Genomic DNA, 19616 nt, shown 5'->3' with positions numbered 1-19616 from the left:
GTGGAGGAGGGGGAGAGGTTTACGGGGAAGCTGTGGAGGAGAGGGAGAGGGTTATGGAGAAGGGAGTCGTGGAGGAGGGGAAGAGGTTTACGGGGAAGCTGTGGAGGAGAGGGAGAGGGTTATGGGGAAGGGAGTCGAGGGGGAGAGGTTTACGGGGAATGGGGGGGGAAGCTGTGGAGGAGAGGGAGAGGGTTATGGGAAAGGGAGTCATGGAGGAGGGGGAGAGGTTTACGGGGAAGCTGTGGAGGAGAGGGAGAGGGTTATGGGGAAGGGAGTCGTGGAGGAGGGGAAGAGGTTTACGGGGAAGCTGTGGAGGAGAGGGAGAGGGTTATGGGGAAGGGAGTCGTGGAGGAGGGGGAGAGGTTTACGGGGAATGGGGGGGGGGGGAAGCTGTGGAGGAGAGGGAGAGGGTTATGGGGAAGGAAGTCGTGGAGGAGGGGGAGAGGTTTATGGTGTAAGACGTGGTATTGCGCCTTCTCAGAAAATTATATATATAGTGAAGATAAAGAGTTGGTGAGAGAATCATTTCTTTATGCAGAAGTAGACACAGCCACAAAGCTAAAATATCTTACTGTTGTACATTCGCCTATCATTTTACTCCTCCCCATCTCGAATGACTTATGAGGAGAGGTTGAAGAACCTGAATATGTATAACCTGGAGGAGAGGAGGAGCAGGAGTCATGATTTTACTGTTTTAGGTTATAAGGATTTTTAGAGTTGATATCGTAGTTCGTTCTTCACTTTATTTTATTTTATGTATTAATGTGCTGATTTTACTGTTTTAGGTTATAAGGATTTTTTAGAGTTTATATTGTAGCTTTTTTTTTTTTTAGGAGAAAGGCGTGAACAGGAGGTTTTTTTTAATGTGTTTTAGGACTTTTCATGAAATGTCATTAGCTGGAATCTTTTTAAGTTTTTTATCATTTGTTTTACCTGGCTGTTTTATTGTTTGTTTTAAACCGTTACGATGGAATCAGAGTGCCAGTATATAAGACTCAATAAATAAATAAATGATACAGATATTCAGATGCCTGAAAGGTTTAACATAGAAATGACGGCAGAAGAAGACCAAACGGCCCATACAGTCTGCCCTGCAAGTTTCACACTTTTTTTTTTCTCATACTTATCTGTTTCTCTTAGCTCTTTGGTTCTATTTCCCTTCCACCCCCACCATTAATGTAGAGAGCAGTGTTGGAACTGCATCCAAGTGAAATATCTAGCTTCATTAGTTAGGGGTAGTAACCGCTGCAATAAACAAGCCCCACCCATGCTTATTTGTTTACCCAGACTATGTAATTCAGTCCTTGTTGGTTGTTGTCTGTATATAGATCCACTTTTCTTCATTCCCCCTGCCGTTGAAGCAGAGAGCTATACTGGATATGCATTGAAAGTGAAGTATCAGGCTTATTTGGGTTAGTAACCGCCGTAACAGGCAAGCTACTCCCTGCTTTTTTGTGAATGCAAATTCTTTTTTCCACATTTCCTCTTGCCGTTGAAGCTTAGAGCAATGTTGGAGTCGCATTAACCGTGTGTATGTTTATTGAATGAGGGTATTATCTCCAGGTAGTGCCACGGTTGTCAACAAACCTTTTCCATTGGAAACAATTCAGTAGAACTAGGGGACATGATTTCAAACTCCAGGATGCTCAACCTATCTGATGTCTTCATTTCAGTGTTATCTCTGCTTCAGGCATCTCTCATGCATTTCAGACTTCCAAATATGGGGATATCACGCTTCTGTGGATAAAACATAAGCATTGTCAAGCTAAGTGTAAAACATTGATAAGACAGGCGAAGAGAGAATTTGAAATGAAGTTGGCCATAGAGGCAAAAACTCATAATAAAAACTTTTTTAAATATATGCAAAGCAAGAAACCTGTGAGGGAGTCGGTTGGACCATTAGATGACAGAGGGGTTAAAGGGGCTCTTAGGGAAGATAAGGCCATTGCAGAAAGACTAAATGAATTCTTTGCCTCCGTGTTTACAAATGAGGATGTTGGGGAGATACCAGTTCCGGAGATGGTTTTCAGGGGTGATGAGTCAGACAAACTGAACCAAATCACTGTGAACCTGGAAGATGTAGTAGGCCAGATTGACAAACTAAAGAGTAGCAAATCACCTGGACCGGATGGTATGCATCCTAGAGTACTGAAGGAACTCAAAAATGAAATTTCTGATCTATTAGTTAAAATTTGTAACCTATCATTAAAATTATCCAGTGTACCTGAAGACTGGAGGGTGGCCAATGTCACCCAAATATTTAAAAAAGGCTCCAGAGGCGATCCGGGTAACTATAGACCAGTGAGCCTGACTTCAGTGCCAGGAAAAATAGTGGAAACTATTCTCAAGATCAAAATCGTAGAGCATATAGAAAGACATGATTTAATGGAACACAGTCAACATGGATTTACCCAGGGCAAGTCTTGCCTAACAAATCTGCTTCATTTTTTTGAAGGAGTTAATAAACATGTAGATAAAGGTGAACCGGTAGATGTAGTGTATTTGGATTTTCAGAAGGCGTTTGACAAAGTCCCTCATGAGAGGCTTCTACGAAAACTAAAAAGTCATGGGATAGGAGGCGATGTCCTTTCGTGGATTGCAAACTGGCTAAAAGACAGGAAACAGAGAGTAGGATTAAATGGACAATTTTCTCAGTGGAAAAGGGTAAACAGTGGAGTGCCTCAGGGGTCTGTACTTGGACTGGTGTTTTTCAATCTGCAATATAAATGGGCTCTGACCGGCCCGCAAATGTGCAGTAGAAAGCAGCTCTTTGAGAAAGGTTCAGCCCGTTCCTCCGCCGCTGGGGAAGGGGGGAGGAATTGGGATGGAAACAGGATGCTGGGCTTGATGGACCCTTGGTCTGACCCAGCATGGCAATTTCTTATGTGCTTATGTGTCCCCCTAGTACTACTAAGTTTCCAATGGAAAAGTTTTGTTGACGACCATGGGTCATTAAAACATTTCAAGAATCTGAAGGTCTGTGTCATATCTTGCTCCTCCTCTCCTGCAGGGTATATGTATTCAGGTTCTTCAACCTCTCCTCATGAGCCATTCGATGGAGACCACCCACCATTTTGGTAGCCCTTCTCTGGACCGCCTCCATCTTGTCTCTGTCTCTTTGTAGATACGGTCTCCAGAACTGAACACAGTACCTCCAGGTGAGGCCTCACCAAGGAACTGTACAAGGGGATAATCACTTCCCTTTTCTTACTCTATATTCCTCTCTCTATGCAGCCCAGCATTCTTCTGGCTTTAGCTATCGCCTTGTCACATTGTTTCACCGACTTCAGGTCGTTAGACACTGTCATCCCAAGGTCTCTCCTCTGCTCCGTGCACATCAGCCCTTCACTCGCCACACCCCCCATCAAATACAGTTCTTTTGGATTACTACACCCCATATGCATGACTCTGCATTTCTTGCCATTGAATCCCAGCTGCCATATCTTCATCCACTCTTCCAGCTTCCTTAAGTCACGTCTCATTCTCTGTACTCCTTCAGGCGTGTCCACTCTGTTGTAGATCTTAGTATCATCAGCAAATAGACAAACTTTACCTTCTGTCCCTTCCGCAATGTCACTCATGAAGATGTTGAACAGAACCAATCCCAACACCGATCCATGTGGTACTCCACTTAACACCATTCTCTCTTCAGAGTAGGTTCCATTTACCATCTATCCGTCAAGCAGTTTGTAATCCACGCCAACACCTTGGAGCTGACTCCCAAGCTTCTCATTTTGTTGATGAGCATTCTGTGTGGGACCGTAGCAAAAGCTTTACTTAAAAACAAGTAAATTACATCGAGCGCTCTTCCCTGATCCAGTTCTCTGTATTGTATTACCATCTGTAATAGCAACATTAGTGAGCTCTTGCTCACAATTCCTCCCTATCTCGTTGTCAACTTGTTGCTGTTACATTCACAATCTTTCGTAAGTTGCCTCTAAGGTCTCAGGCATTTGATGAGCCTTCTGTTCCTCTAATTCCCCAGTGTCATCTAACAGTGACATATCGGGGACTCCTCTTGGTACTCCTATGGAGTCAATATACCCTCTCATCAAAGGATGTCCCTAAACTGTCCCTTCGCATTCTTTTGTGCTCTATTGTCTCCCTTTTAAATGCCAAGGTGAATGGAATTGCCAAATGTACTACTGCACAAGTGCCAGTCCAATTAGTGGGCAATGTAGGTCTTATTACTCTTCCTCCGCAGTACCACCATAAGTCTGCTCAGGCTACTCACAAATTCGAGTAGTTTCCAACCTCCAGCAATCCTGTCGTATTCCAGGTTGAGGTACAGGCATCCAGTTCTACCACTTGCTGATCGAACCCTGACCTCCCGCCTTGAGAGGCAGGCAGTGTAGTTCCCAGGACTTGGGGAAAATACCCTTAAGGGGCTTCAGGGCCGGGAATAGGAGAGCCAAAGACTCACAGATGGCTTTGTCCCAAGCTGTTTCGTCTTGATATAATGCCAGGATACACTTCAGTCCTTCCGGGTTGTTCCAGCCAAAAGGAAATGACACTATCTGTGCTGTAGGTTTCCCAGAAGCACAAGCATCATAATTACACTGTGAAGAGCCTGAACAAGAGCATTTTATCCATTCCACCCAGGCATTTATCTCCCCATATCCTGTTTCTACCTCAAATGGTCTGGTTTAGGTCTTTATGGTTCCTACTCTCACTAGCTTGGGGTCTGAATGGTTGAATTCCGGGTATTACTGTGGAACTAGTATTAAGGTCTGGGGTTTCTTCAATCAGTATGTGGAAGCAGCAAGCTAATGGGTCCTTCCCATTTACTGATATACCCATCCCAAACTTTGTAGTGTGTAATTCCCCTCTTTCTGTCCTTGCCCTGGTGACTGTCAAATAAATGTGATTACGTTTCTTGTCAAAACATTGTGGATGATTGTGCCTTTAACTGTCTCACTTCTCATTCTGTGTCCAGCAAATGCTACCCATCCCTCTGCCTCTGTCGTCCTCCCAACTTGCTCCCAGGTAGGGCAATATGTATTGTAGCACACATACTTGTTGTTCCCTGCATATGACTGCTGATACTGAACACTTTCACAGTCTATCAATTGGCACACGTCGAAAACAGCTGTTTGGGGCTTGTCTTTTGCATTCAACTTTATTGTGAACTTTATAGGGCCCCCATACTCATCCGTCCAATACCGGGAGTCACCTTGGCCAGGGACCTTTGCGTAACCACTTCTAACCCTGGCCATCCTGCTACTGTCGTCATCCCTATCAAAATACTTCTAAGAGAAAATTAAATCAGTAATAAGCAATGGTATTAATATCCCGATTTCCAATTCCTCTGTCTCCATAAGGACTGAAGGTTTTAAGCAGATTTCTCAAGGAAAATGCCGACTTATGGCCCCTAAGGTGGGAGGCAAAGGTTCGCCTACACAAATGTATTCAAAGACTCTGTTTCCCCTTTTCCTTAAATACCACGGGTATCTTCTACCTCCCAAGTCTTTATGTGGTGTACCAAAATGTTACCAGTTCCCCAGTGTTGGGTCTAATTAGGGACACATCCCCCTTCTTCAATTTTTATTCCCCTTAATCCACAAAAGTCCCCTCCCACATGACAAATGTCCCTGTTCCATAGTCCATGTATCTAGCAATGGTTCACACAGCCCACTAAATCTAGTTACTGGGTCCCAAATAAGGTTATCATCGGGGCCGGGATCCCAGCCCAAAAGAGCATACGAAGTTCTTAGTCTTTTCTGGTATTTTTTATCTTAGGCGGATGGTCTGTGTTTGTCACTTTCCAATGGGAGGGGTCTGCCAGCGGCTCCACGGGTCCCTTAACTCGGGAATGATGAGTCCACCCCTTCTCAGTTGTCCGCACCGCTGTTTCTGTGGACAGAAGGATTTGGAACGGTCCTTCCCACTTTGGCTGTAGCTTAGACTCTTTCCATACCTTTATCAACACCCAGTCTCCAGGCCAAACCTGGTGCACCCCAAAGTCCAGTGGAGGGGTCTGGGCCAATAGCCCCTTTTCCCTTAAATGAGTTAAAGACGACGACGGTGCCAGTATATAATTCTTTAGGAATAGGTCTCTTGTTTCGAACACTGGTATTTCTCCTCTCCACCCTCCCAGAGGATTGTGGATGCCAGGGAGTATGGAAGTGCCAATTGAGTCCCAGTCCCTCCGTTACCTCTTGTAGGTGAAATGACTCCCCTGATCTGAGTCAATATCTTCAACCAGCCCATATCATGGGATGATTTGTTCCAAGAGCACTTTGATAAACCCCCCCCCCCCCCCCCCCCGCCGTAGAGGATGTCATAGGGAAAGCTTCGACCCACCCAGTGAGGTGATCTATAGTTACTAAGAGGTATTTAAGTCGTTTAGTGAAATCTACGTGATATTCTGAAAGGGCCTTAGGCCTGGATCCTTTCTCAGAGTTTTCCTGTTTATTTTCTGACATGTGGAGCACCCCTCACATACTTGTTTAGCCACAGTGTAAATACCTGTGCAACCATTTTTCCTAAGGACTGTCTCACAAAGAGCCTGAGCTCCCCAGCGGCTCCCCTGGTGCAGGATTGCAATAATTTTCTTTACTATTGGCTTATTTAGCACATGGTGCCCATAGGGCAGGAGCCAGACCCCTGCTTCATTCTGAGCTGCCCCCACCTCGGTGAGTTCTGCCGTTTCCTCCTGGCTAAACTTTGACATAGTCCTGATCGGGGCTTATACAGTCCTTTTATAATGCCGCTTCCTTAGCAGCCTCGTCTCTTAACTGATTCCTCCTGGTTTCCGGGGTGGTAGTTTTCTGTTAAGGATTAATAGTTTTAGGGACAAGCATGCATATCAGTGCTGTCTACTAGTGTGTGGGGGTTTTTTTTTTTTTTTATATTTGTGGCTCTGGTCTGTGTAAAAATGAATACCCTGTTGTGCTTGCAATTTAGATAATTGAACAGTATTTTTCAGCACACTCCTGGACTAACCTATCATTCTAATGTGCCTTCAAAAAGCTACTCTCTTGTCTCTCTTGTACTGCCTCTAGGAGGCACTGCCACAAGTTGTGGTGTGATAACCGCTCTCCATCTAATTAAATAATTCATATCTTTGATCTGTTTTCTTTTCTTATGCACTGCCATGCCATAACTCACTCCATCTGAAATACTTACTCTTCCCTTCCAATAACTTACTAGTAACCCTCTGTTCAAATAAACAAAAGTCTTCCCAAAAGGAGAGCTCCTTCAATTCAATTTTAAAATCCTTAAACCTTGTATAAACATAAGAAATTGCCAATATGGGTCAGACCCAAGGGTCCATCAAGCCCAGTATCCTGTTTCTAACAGAGGTCAATCCAGGCCACAAGAACCTGGCAATTACCCAAACACTAAGAAGAACCCATGCTACTGATGCAATTAATAGCAGTGGCTATTCCCTAAGTAAAATTGATTAATAGCCATTAATGGACTTCTCCTCCAAGAACTTATCCAAACCTTTTTGAACCCAGCTACACTAACTGCACTAACCACATCCTCTGGCAACAAATTCCAGAGCTTTATTGTGCGTTGAGTGAAAAAGAACTTTCTCCGATTAGTCTTAAATGTGCCCCATGCTAACTTCATGGAATGCCCCCTAGTCCTTCTATTATTCAAAAGTGTAAATAACCAATTCACATCTACTCATTCAAGACCTCTCATGATCTTAAAGACCTCTATCAGATCCCCCCTCAGCCGTCTCTTGAAATTAATCAAAACAAATTGTTGCTGGATAGGGTAACAAAGGCTCTTCATACTTAAGATAACCAAATATAGAAACATGGAAATGACGACGGAAGAAGACCAAATGGCCCATCCAGTCTGCCCAGCCAGCTTTCACACTTTATTTTTTTTTTCTCATACTTATCTGTTACTCTTGGCCCTTAATAGTAACTTTTTGGTTCTAGTAACCTTCCACCCCCGCCATTGATGTAGAGAGCAGTGCTGGAGCTGCATCTCAGTGAAGTATCTAGCTTTACTGGTTAGGGGTAGTAACTGCTGCAATAAGCAAGCTACTCCCACACTTATTTGTTTACCCAGCTTGTGCAATTCAGTCCTTGTTGGTTGTTGCCGGAATATAAATCCTCTTTTCCTCTTTCCCCCCTGCCATTGAAGCAGAGAGCTATGCTGGATAACTGAAAACCTGGCTGTTCTCTCAAGCATACCGCTGAAGGAACCATCAACAACTAGCAATGTCTCTCACATATCTACCTTATTACCTCCCTCCCCTGATCTTTAACCACCTCCCCTGCTCCTTACCCAAAGAAACAGTTATGCTAGAATTGCTTATTTAAATAACCTGCTAAAACAGCACCTTATGTTTAATCAAATGTGTTATGCTATTTAATCAATTGTTTTCTGCTGCTTACAGTACCTCTCTAGTTGAGCTACGTTAATCTATTTCTTTCTCTCTTAACGGCCATGTTCTACACTCTGTTTATTGTAACTTCCTTTCTTTCTCTGTGTTAAATGGTTTCCCCTTGTTCTACTGTAAACCGGTACGATAAGACTTCGTCTTGAGCATCGGTATATTAAAAGAAAATAAATAAAATATTCATTGAAAGTGAAGTATTAGTCTTATTTGGTTTGGGGAGGTAACTGCGGCAACAAGCAAGCTACTCCCCCTGCTTTTTTTGTGAATGCAAATCCTTTTTCCCGCATTTCCTGGGTGCATTTTAACTTATACCAGAATAAAGCAACTTTCCTACTCAGGTCTCTCTTTTTTTTTTTTCCCCTGCAGAGTGGAGTGAATTCCTGAGCGTGGGGCTACTCCTACTTGTTTACAATAAAACAAACCATTCTTATTGCAGAATTAACTGGAAAGTTGCAACCAGTTTATTGACAAAACACTTTCCTGATTAATATGTAAATGGATGGCATGGAGCTAGGGCTAGCAGCAGCTCCTGTACCTACTAAAAAAAAAACCCCCATCTCTCCCTTTATGATCCTACCTTTAAATTTATCAAGGGCTCTCTTTCCTGAGCTCCCTTCTTAAATATCTCATTCACGTTTGTCGTCATAATTTTAGCTTTTTGTTTCTGCTTTTTCTCTTCCCTCCTTACAAACGCATTTTTTTTTTTTGGCTTCCTTTAATTCCTCAATTGATTTTTCATTCCAACCCTCTATTTTCTGTAATTTTCTTTGAATATCAGGCTAGGATTTGGTGACAATTTAATGTTCAACAGACCCTGGCTTCCTGGGTCCTCTGGTGACAGTCTGGAGTACTCTCACATCCTTCCCCATACCCGTTCTAAGAACGCCAAAGGGGTTTCTTCGCACTCTTGCTGTATTTCAAAAGCTTTTGCAACATTCAGGTTCCTAGGAACTGCTTCCCTAACTCCCCTTAAAATGAGACTCCGTAAGTCCCTCGTATGAGCTCTGTCTGCTGCCTCATTATCCCATCGGGGGTCTGTGTTAGGGAACTTTTGTTCTGCGGGGACCGCTGCCCCTGCATCCCCGGGTGAGTGCTCTCTTTCCCATATCCTCATACCTGCTGCTCTGATCATAGCTCGTTCTTCTCCCGTAAATAAGATACTGAGTATTGACATCAGTTCTGCCCACATAAATATATTAGGACCTAAAAACTGATCTAATTGATCTGATAATCCACTTGGATCATCTAACAAGGATTTCATTTCCTTTTTAAAGTTTCTCACATATCTAATATCACCACCCCCTTTAGGTACCTCCCTCAGTGGATACAGGGGGTCTGGTTTCTCTGACTTTTCTAGGTTTTTTTTATCTTTTCTCCGAGCTCCAGGTCCCAAAGGATCTGGGAGTGGATATTGCTCTGTATCTTTATTAACTGCTTTAATTCTTTATCTAGCCCTGAGGCACTATGCCGGTGCCTTTGTTCCTCCCTTTCCTGTTCTTCTCTCTGTGCCCTGGCTGCCGCTGCTTCTACTGTGCCCCAATCTATTTTGGGATCTTTATCCGGCTCCCCATGAACCACCTTAACTATTGGGTGTGCATCTGATTCCCTGACGCATGCACCGGATCAAAAGGTGGGAAGTGATCCAGGGGGTCCCATTTCTTTCTATTCCCAGGGAGGGTCATTTTTAGGAACTGTCTTAGGCTCTGATATTTTAATGGGCAACATGGTTTCCCTGGTGCCTGTCCAGCAGGTGGCATATCCGCCTCTTCCTGAGAAAACGGTGTTTTCCTATTTACATACATATTTATTGTCTGACAACCAATTCTCATCTGCACCATATGTTGGCCAAAACACTGCCAGCTGTTCTATACTCTGTCTGGGCCATTCAAAACAACATTATTTTATCATTTTCTTTTTCTTTTTATTTCTGTACAAGACCTGTCCTCTCAGGACCCTTAATATCCTCCCCTTAGGACTATCTGGAGGAATGTCTGAGGGATCTTTCCAAGTCCGCCCTCTAATCTCCACTCCTGCCGTAGCAGTCTCTGGCTTTCCTCCCCGTGTCCACGACAAGTCTCAAATCCCTTCACCCTTCAAGGTTCACAATCCCAACCACCAAGGCAATGCTTAATAGTCCATTTTCTTACTTTGGTTCGTGCACGAAGTTGCCTGGTTGTAGCTAGCTGTGCCTACTTGTTGTTCTTTAAAATTGTTTCACCAAGTTCACTGCCACGGGACCATTTGCCAGTCCAGACACCGACCCTGCTGCGGACTTGAGGATCGTTGAAAATGCAACAATGCGCGCCTTCCTTCCCTCGGCACCCGGCCCTCGGTGCCTGAGATGGCTTAAAACCCGGGCGAGCCCCCAAGCTGTAAGAAGTGCTATTGCACCTTCTCGGAAAATAATATACAGGCCGATACAGAAAGGGCGCGTAAGAAAAAGTGCGGCAGTGCCGGGCGCCCGCTCGTTTGCCGCGCGCACAGTCCGGATCACATACCACTCGATACAGTATTAAAATGGCATGCAAATGCAAGCCGCGTCCATGAAGCGCAATCCGTTTTACTGTATAGGCGCTATACAGTATCCTGGGTGCGCTGGAACCTGTAATTTCAAATGTCATTTGAAATGACAGGTACCAGGAAGTGGATGGTTCTCCTACAGACCCCGCTACCTTGAGCGCCCGGCGCCAGCAAGCCCCAGCAGCCGACGATCAGAGGCAGGGAGCGCAACAAAGCACCCTCCTTCGGACGGGCAAGAGAGACGAAATTTCATAGTCCCAAACCAACCCAATCCAAGCCCCAGCAGAGAGAGACGAAATTTCACAGTCCCGGGCAAACTTTCCCCCAGCCCCCGCTCACCTGCCCTGGCCGCAGCCACGCAAGCCCCCAGCAGCAGCAGCAGAAGGGCGGCGAGAGAGAGAGCGGCTTCAGCATATCGGGCGCTCCCCATGCGAGGCGGCTTCCAGCAGCCCCGCCGGCGAAGGTGAATACGTGCACGCCTGTAAGTCCAATATGGGGGCTCAAGGCAGCAGGCGCATGAACGCACGCCATGACCTGAGCGCCCGGCTGGACGCCGGAGATCACGGCGTGCGAGTATTCATTTTAGGCGGGGCTGCTGGAAGCCGCCTCGCATGGGGAGCGCCCGATATTCTGAAGCCGCTCTCTCTCTCGCCGCCCTTCTGCTGCTGCTGCTGGGGGCTTGCGTGGCCGGGGGCTGGGGGAAAGTTTGCCCGGGACTGTGAAATTTCGTCTCTCTCTGCTGGGGCTTGGATTGGGTTGGTTTGGGACTGTGAAATTTCGTGTAAAATTTCGTAATTTACCGCCTACCCTGACCCTGGCGTTAGTGTGAAACCACACTAACGCCAGGGTCAGGGTAGGCGGTAAATTAGCAGGTAAAAGACGCGGCAAGATAGGTTAAGAAGGCGATAGTCGGGGCGCACGTTACTGTATGGGAGGGAATAGCTAATCGGATCGTTTACATACATATACATGCCGCGGGCGGAAAGGGATACGCGTCGAGTAAAAGAGCGGTAAGGATGGGTAAAAACAGATAGTGAATCGCGGGTTAGACTTGCGCGGCCAAATTGTGAGTACACAGCGGGTTAGAAACGGGGTAACTGCGGCCGCGCTTTACTGTAACGGCCTGACAGTGAACACACAGAGTTGGTGAGACAATCTATTTATTTTAGGAACTTGTAAGTATGGGTGTCCTACAGACGTAGGCACACCCACAAAGCTAAGACATCTTACTATTATATAATCATCTTACTCCTCCCCGTCTCAGGATGCTCAGCCTATCCGAGGCCTTCATTTCAGTGTTTTATCTCTGCTTCAGGCATCTCTCATGCGTTTCAGACTTCCAGATATGGGGATATCGCGCTTCTGTGGTCTACTTCAATTTCTTCTCCTTACATTTTGCTTAAACAACATATTCTAATGCCGAGTTTCAACTTTCAATTTTAACCTAAAAACTGGATGTTCGTTTGCTGCGTCCTTCATCCTGTCTGCCTATAACATTGTTTTTTTGAGTTTTTTTTAGAAAAACACACACATGCTGTTCCTAAATGGCAATTTTTCTTATTAGTTTGCACTGCTATGAAAAAGTCTTTGTTAGTATCAGGTGCGGGGAGGGATGTGGCAGGAGATACAGCCGTACAAATTCCTTTCCTTGTCTGTAACTATATGTGCCAGCCGAAGCATAATATATAGTGATGTGTGGTTAGTGTTTCTCAGCACAAAGGGGGGTTTTGCAGCTCGGCTTCCTCCAGCTTCTAACTAAATTTGTCTTTACCAGAAATTAGAATATAAGAGAATAAAGAAATACAGTTCTATTTCTATATTGTATTACCATCTGTAATAGCAACATTAGTGAGCCCTTGCACTCAGAGGGGGGGGGGGAGCCTTATAGGAGGGGTAGAGTTTTACGGGGAAGGGATGTGTGACTTGTTTATACGGAGCACGAAGCTGTATTTCCTTCTTACTCTGCTACAGCCCTTGTTAGGGTGGTTTTCCCTGGAAGCTGTTGTTGCTGTAGTGTAAAAATCGCGCTGACACGACGGAGCATTCTGAAATGCTAGAATGTAGGCCAAACATCAGGAAGAGTGCCTGCTTCAGCTTTGCTTCATTCCTCCATTCTAGGCTCCGTTTACAAGAAATCTAGGGGATGTTGCGTTAATGTTATGTAAACAAACTGTCCTGTTGCTGTGGAAATAGTATTTAATGTATTGTGTAAACGGTGCTCCCCGAGACTGCTTCTGAATTTGGCTTTCTGATAATCTCCTGCACGCCTGGAATATTCCACACTTTCCCCAATAAAAGGATTTTTCTTAAGTTGCCGGTGTAAGGTGCTTATTTTGGTTAACCCACAGACCTGGAGGTGTTATCTCCCCCCTCCCCGGTAGCAAATGGAGACAGAGAATTCATCTTTTTCTGTGACCTCATGGTGGTGGTTACCATGGTGCAGCTCCAGCACAAAGCCAGAGTCTTCTCTCCAGCAGATGCCAGGACTTTTACTTGTTTGCTGAAGCAGGAACTTCACTCCCTGGCTTTGGCCAATGCCCCGCCTGCTGGAGACTTTTTCAGTACTTCTACATTTGCCAAACTTTTCAGCTTTACTGCCAGCGAACTGTGAATCAGGATTCTGGTGCTTCCCAGTTAAACCAGCCCTGCGTAAGGCTCTCGGCCTCGGAGGGGGTTTGTTAGAGCTTAGAGGGTGGGAGCTTGTTTTTGATTCAGGGGGAGCTTCTGTTTGATGTTGTCTTCTGCCTCTGTCTACCTCTGGCATATGAAAATGGAGAAAGGTGAGGAGATGAGCCCCTTCTGCTGAACCAAGCAACTGGAGGCAGGTAAGTCTCCAGTGTATAGGTGGCGTGGGTGCTGGTGTAGGGCCAGGCCCACACCAGCTATCAGGCTGCTTAATTTGGGACTGCAGTATTTCTTTGCAGCTTCTGACCGTATTGTAAGAGAGCCCAGTCAGCACTGGAGTTGTGAGCTGGGGCATCTGTCACCGTGCCAGCTCCTGCTGTCCTGTTCTTCGGAGGAGACTGCGAAGGCCCTAAGTATTCGGCATTGCTTGTGATCAGGTCCTCAGATCCAGGCACAGCAGAAGTTGAGTCTGCTGCCAGAGTCTGTTTTTATTTTTTCCTTGGAAGCGACCTTTTTGGTGGAAATAACTGCCATTTTCCTAGCGTGTAGCCAGATGGACTCGGGACCAGTGGGTATTGTGCTCTTGTGCTAGCAGATGGGAGACTGAGTCAGATTTCAAAGCTGACGTCACTCTAGATATACCCCCTGCAGTAACCTCAGCTCTTCAGTATCTCTGTCTCCTAGCAGATGTGGACACTGTCCCACACACTAGAATAGTGTTAAGAATTACAGCAAAGAAGAAACTAAGGTAAATTTTAAAAAGATCGAGGCCCGCTTTCCTGCGGCGATACCTAAGGGTCCCTCCCCCAGTCTAATTCCTGAGGTGATCTCCGAAATCCCTCAGAGGTGTGCCTTGGTCCGGTAGCTGGTTTCCGGCGTGGACTTAGCCCCCAGTGTGGCTGAAATGCAGCAGGTGCAGAAATGAGCATGGTGGTGAAGGTAATTTCCTCAACCTCCCCCCCCGCAGCTGGAGACCGTCCGGCACGCGATCTGTAAACGCAGAGACCAGATAAGAAAAATCTTTAAATTCAGGTCTCCGGTCTCCAGAGCTCGGATTACCGTACTGAATTTTTCTCCGGCGAGGCTAAAAGGAAGCACCAATCGGGTTGAGCAGCCTTGGCCCCGATCCGGTGCAAGGGTCCACACACGTGGAGACCCTTGGGGGGGCCGTCTGCGCCATCTTCCCTTCTCAACTGGTGGTACGTGCGGGGCAGGCCGGGAGGCCAATGCGCCTAACTTGCGCGTGTCCAATACAGACGCGCGCATAGCTGCGCACAACTGAGCGCACCGTGCGCATAACTGCATGCACAGCCGCGTTTGCAACTGCACGCGCACAAACACAGACAATGGCACTGGCGCCCAAGAAGGCCAGAAGGCACAGTCTTTGCACAGCCTGTCACATAAGAGCCTCGCAGCCTGAATTGGAGTCCTGTCTGTGTCAACATTGTGAAGAAGCCCAGGGGGAACCAATCAGGTAAGTAATTTCTCCATTATGATATCCATCGTTTTATTCACCGTTCCCTTCCTAATATTTCCTAACATTCTGTTTGCTTTTTTGTCTTCCACAGCACATTGGGCTGACTATTTCAATGTATAATCCACTATGACACCTTGATCTTTCCTGGGTGGTAAATGCTAAGATAGAACCTAACATTGTGTAACTACAGCATGGGTTATTTTTCCCTATATGCATCACTTTGCACTTGTCCATGTTAAATTTCATCTGCCATTTGGAAGCCCAGTTTTCCAGTCTTACAAGGTCCTCCTGCAATTTATCACAATTTGCTAGAGATTTAACTACTCTGCATAATTTTGTGTCAACCTCAAATTTGATCACCTCACTCATCATACCCCTTTCTACATCATTTATAAAATATATTTTAAAAAACCCATTGGTCCAATTACAGATCCCTGAGGTATGCCACTGTTTACCTTCTTCCACTGTGACAACTGACCATTTAATTCTACTTTCTGTTTTCTGTCTTTTTAACCAGCTTGTAATCCACAAAAAGACATTGCCTCCTATCCCATGACTTTTTTTAGTTTTCTTAGAAGTCTCTCATGCGGGACTTAGTTGAACGCCTTCTGAAAATCCAAATACACCACATCTGCTGATTCACCTTTGTCCACATGTTTATTTACCCCTTCAAAAAAATGTAGATTTGTGAGGCAAGACTTCCCTTGTGTAAGTCCATGCTGGCTGTGTCCCATCAAACCATAGAGCCCTCCCTCTCCTTATATTAAGGAGCTAATTACATTGTAAATGGCTTAAGAAACATAACAAGAATAATAAACAATTTTCCATTCTGCCCTTGGTTAACCCCTCCTCCCAGTTCTCCTTCCCTGTTGAGATGTATTTTCAAACCTTTTGTTAAAATGTGAACCTGTATGATGTCCCCACTAATACCGGTATATAAAAGTTCCTAAATAAACCATATCTATCTAAATGTTTTTTGTGATTTTATTCTTTAACAGTTTCCACGATTTTTCCCAAAATGATAAAGGGGATGGAACAATCCCCTATGAGAGAGGGCTGAAGAAGTTAGGGCTATTGAGTTTGGAAAAGACACAGCTGAGGGGGGGGGATATGTGAGAGGTCTTGAACGAGTAGATGTGAATCAGTTATTTACACTTTTGGATATGTTCTTATGTCTTTCTTGAATTCTTTGATGTTAGAACATAAGAAATTGCCATGCTGGGTCAGAGCAAGGGTCCAACATTACTAGCATCCTGTTTCCAACAGAGGCCAAACCAGGCCACAAGAACCTGGCAGATACCCAAACACCAAGATGTTCCCATGCTACTGATGCCAAAAATAGCAGAGGCCATTCCCTAAGTAAACTTGATTAATAGCAGTTAATGGACTTCTCCTCCAAGAACTTATCCAAACCGTTTTTTAAACCCAGCTACACTAATTGCACTAACCACATCCTCTGGCAACAAATTCCAGAGCTTTATTGTGCGTTGAGTGAGAGAGAATTTTCTCCGATTAGTCTTAAATGTGCTACTTGCTAACTTCATGGAGTGCCCCCTAGTCCTTCTGTTATCTGAAAGTGTAAATAACCGATTCACATCTACTCGTTCTAGACTTCTCATGATTTTAAAGACCTCTCTCATATCCCCCCTCAGCCGTCTCTTCTCCAAGCTCAACAGCCCTTACTTTTTCAGCCTTTCCTCATAGGGGAGCTTTTCCATCCCCTTTATCATTTTGGTTGCCCTTCTCTGTACCTTCTCCATCGCAACTATATCTTTTTTGTGATGCAGTGTTCAGAATTGTACACAGTATTCAAGATGCGTTCTCACAATGGAGCGATAGAGGCATTATGATTTTTTCCGTTTTATTAACTATTCCCTTCCTAATAATTCCTAACATTGTTTGCTTTTTTGACTGCTGCAGCACACTGTAGGAGTGAATCAGGTAGTGCATTCCATTAGACAGGTCCAGTGATTAAAAAAAAAATGCGTATTATGGTGAGGTTGTCTTGCTATTTTGCTGGTGAATATCAAGAAGATTTTTGTTTGCTGAATGGAGGTGTCTTCCAGGTTTATATATAAGAAGGGTGTGCAAAATCAGATGGAAGAGTTACTGTATAACAAATTGCAAATCATGGTACATATTTTGTAATGAATGCTTAGTGATATCTGTAACAAATGTAGAGAATGGAGAACAGGTGCTATGTTCTTGACGATGATATTAGATAGAATGCATGCAGCTGTGTTTTGGATTAATTGTAGAGGACTGATAACGTTTGATAGGCCCAGTTATAAAGTGTTGTAGTAATATAGGCCTATAAGAATTAGCAATTGTAAGACTAAATGGAAGTCATTTTGATTAAGAAGTGGTTTTAAAAGGTGAATCTTGTAAAATGATTTGACTACTGAAGATATGTGTTGTCATTGATAACTCTGCATTCAATATTACTCCAAGATATTATGAGCTTTTTGAGTTATAACAATGGGATAACCATCTATTGTTATACTACTTGGAGGGCGGTGGATGGCGTTTCGTGAGTTTTAGACAGTTATGAGATAAAATACGAACAGATTTGATACAGGGGGGCAACAATAGATAAGGTATTAAACCAGGATATATTGTAGGGAATGAAAAATTGAATATCAGCATAGATTTTGAAATCTACGCTTAAACCAGAGAGAAGATGGCAAAGTGGAAGTAAATGTATGTTGAAAAGTAGAGCTGAAAGAGAGGAGCCTTGTGGAATGAAATACCACTTTGTATAAGTAAGAAATGAAACATTTGAGAATTATACCTGTTTCTAGACATGAGTAAAATATTATGATCTAGAATATCAAATGCTGCAGATTTAACTAGTAAAACTAAGTGTGTATTTAAATCAAAATGATGTATAATAGTGTCAAATGATGATAGCAAAAGGTTTTCTGTGCTATTGCCTTGTCTGAAGCCATGTTGGTTTGGGTGAAGAATGGAGTTCTCATTAATGTAAACTGTTGGTATAACACAATAGATTCTATAATCTTTGGTAAGGTGGTAAGTGAAGCGACTGGTCGAAAATTAGTAAGGTTGCTTAAATCAGCATTTTTCTTTTTAGGAATGGGAAATATCCAGGTTTGCTTCAGAGTATCGGGAACATTTCTGAACTGAGGGATAAATTCACCAGTTGGAACAGTGGTAAAGAAATATAATTACAAGCAGCTTTTAGTAAATATGTTGGACACAGGTTTAAAGGACTCAAGAGAGGCTTCATTTAAACTAATATTTGTGAAATCGTTGGGACACCTTTGAAGAAATTGGTTCACTAAGTACATATAGTCATCGGAATGTTTGACTTAGGTATTGGAAGATGAGAGAATTCAGCAGAAATATTAATTACTTTTTCCCTAAAATGATGAGCAGCATTATTGCGAACTGTTATCAGAAAAGTTAAAGATTTGACAATATTAAACAAAATGGCAGGGTTGCCATTAAATAGCTGATTAAATTTGGTCCGAGTAAAATTATTTTTTCGCTGTATTAATTTGCTTTCTATATTTAGATAAGCCATTTATGTGTTTGTGCTGGCAAAGGGTTCTTTTGCCATCGTCGCTCACGATGGCTGTCTACTTTTCATATTTTGTAAGTGTGAAGTGAATCAAGGCGCATTTTATTTTCGATTTAGTCTAACAAGCTTTTTAGGAGAAATAGAATCTTAAATTCTCCGTGAAATGTATAATTCAGTATTGGGGAGTATGGCTGGTTTTTTATGACCCAGTTCAATTGGAGAGGTTTCTGGAAGAGCAAATTGCTCGCTCAGCTAGTAGAGTATGTCCTTAATTGCATTAGGGGAATAAGGAATTCTTAATATTATCCACCATATGTTTCTCCTTGATCTGGCGTACCCGGGGTTTTCTTTCATTTTTTCACTTATTCCTGGCTCCCCCCCCCCCCCCCCTTTTTTTTTAAGGAGTTATTGTGCAATATTCAAAGGTTGATGTTTCTCATTGTATTTATCCTGTATAGATTTATTGCTGTGTATTTTTTTATTTATTTAAGCTTTTTATATACACCGACAATTGTTTGAAACATCTCGGTTTACAGAGAATGTAATGCAGCAACAGGCTTTACAGTAAACATGGAACATTGGGTGATAATACAAGCGAATAGGAAGGGATGGGTTAACAATAGAACGCATAATTTGAAGGTTATATAATAGATGTAAAACATATGTACAAAGGCAAGATATGATCATGTAATATATTTACAGATCCAGGCAATAATAACTTGAAATATATTTACAAATACATAGTGGGTTGTTGTGAAGAGAAGTGGGAGAGAGGAAGGGGGAAGGGTGAGGGGGCATGGGGTAGAGGAAAGGAAGATCTGGGGGAAAAAGGAGAAGATGATAGTGGGAAAGGGCTGTGGGGAAACGGTAAATTAAGTAGGGGGGATAAAGTAATTGATGTTCATGTGTATGTTTGTTTGAAAAGCCAGGTCTTGCTTAAATTTCTTGGGGCATTGTTCCTGGCGAAGACTTGGGGGCATTTTGTTCCACAGATTAGGTACCTGCTATGGAGAGAGCACGCTCTGAGGTGGACTTGAGCTTTGTACATTTGTGAGAGGGTGTATGTAAGGTTGCCAAATGTTGGTTTC

The 19616-nt window shown here is 43.8% G+C and overlaps 1 protein-coding gene across 4 annotated transcripts in view; it reads left to right on the top strand.

The window, feature by feature from the left end:
- The window catches only part of GRINA (glutamate ionotropic receptor NMDA type subunit associated protein 1), a 169874-nt gene that overhangs the window by 53139 nt on the left and 97119 nt on the right, over positions 1–19616 (top strand). The window contains exon 2 of one of the 4 annotated variants that reach the window (XM_029592315.1): positions 18079–18158. The exons of 2 other annotated variants lie outside the window; for them this stretch is intronic. The gene's annotated coding sequence lies outside the window, so the exon portion shown is untranslated. Of the gene's footprint in view, positions 1–13401; positions 13711–18078; positions 18159–19616 lie in introns of those variants that run through there. One more of the 4 variants, XM_029592316.1, reaches the window with a different exon arrangement.

Source organism: Rhinatrema bivittatum, chromosome 2, assembly GCF_901001135.1.
Source record: "Rhinatrema bivittatum chromosome 2, aRhiBiv1.1, whole genome shotgun sequence".
Taxonomy (NCBI): domain Eukaryota; kingdom Metazoa; phylum Chordata; class Amphibia; order Gymnophiona; family Rhinatrematidae; genus Rhinatrema; species Rhinatrema bivittatum.
The sequence above is the reverse complement of the archived record's forward strand: the minus strand, read 5'-3'. Positions and strand labels throughout refer to the sequence as shown.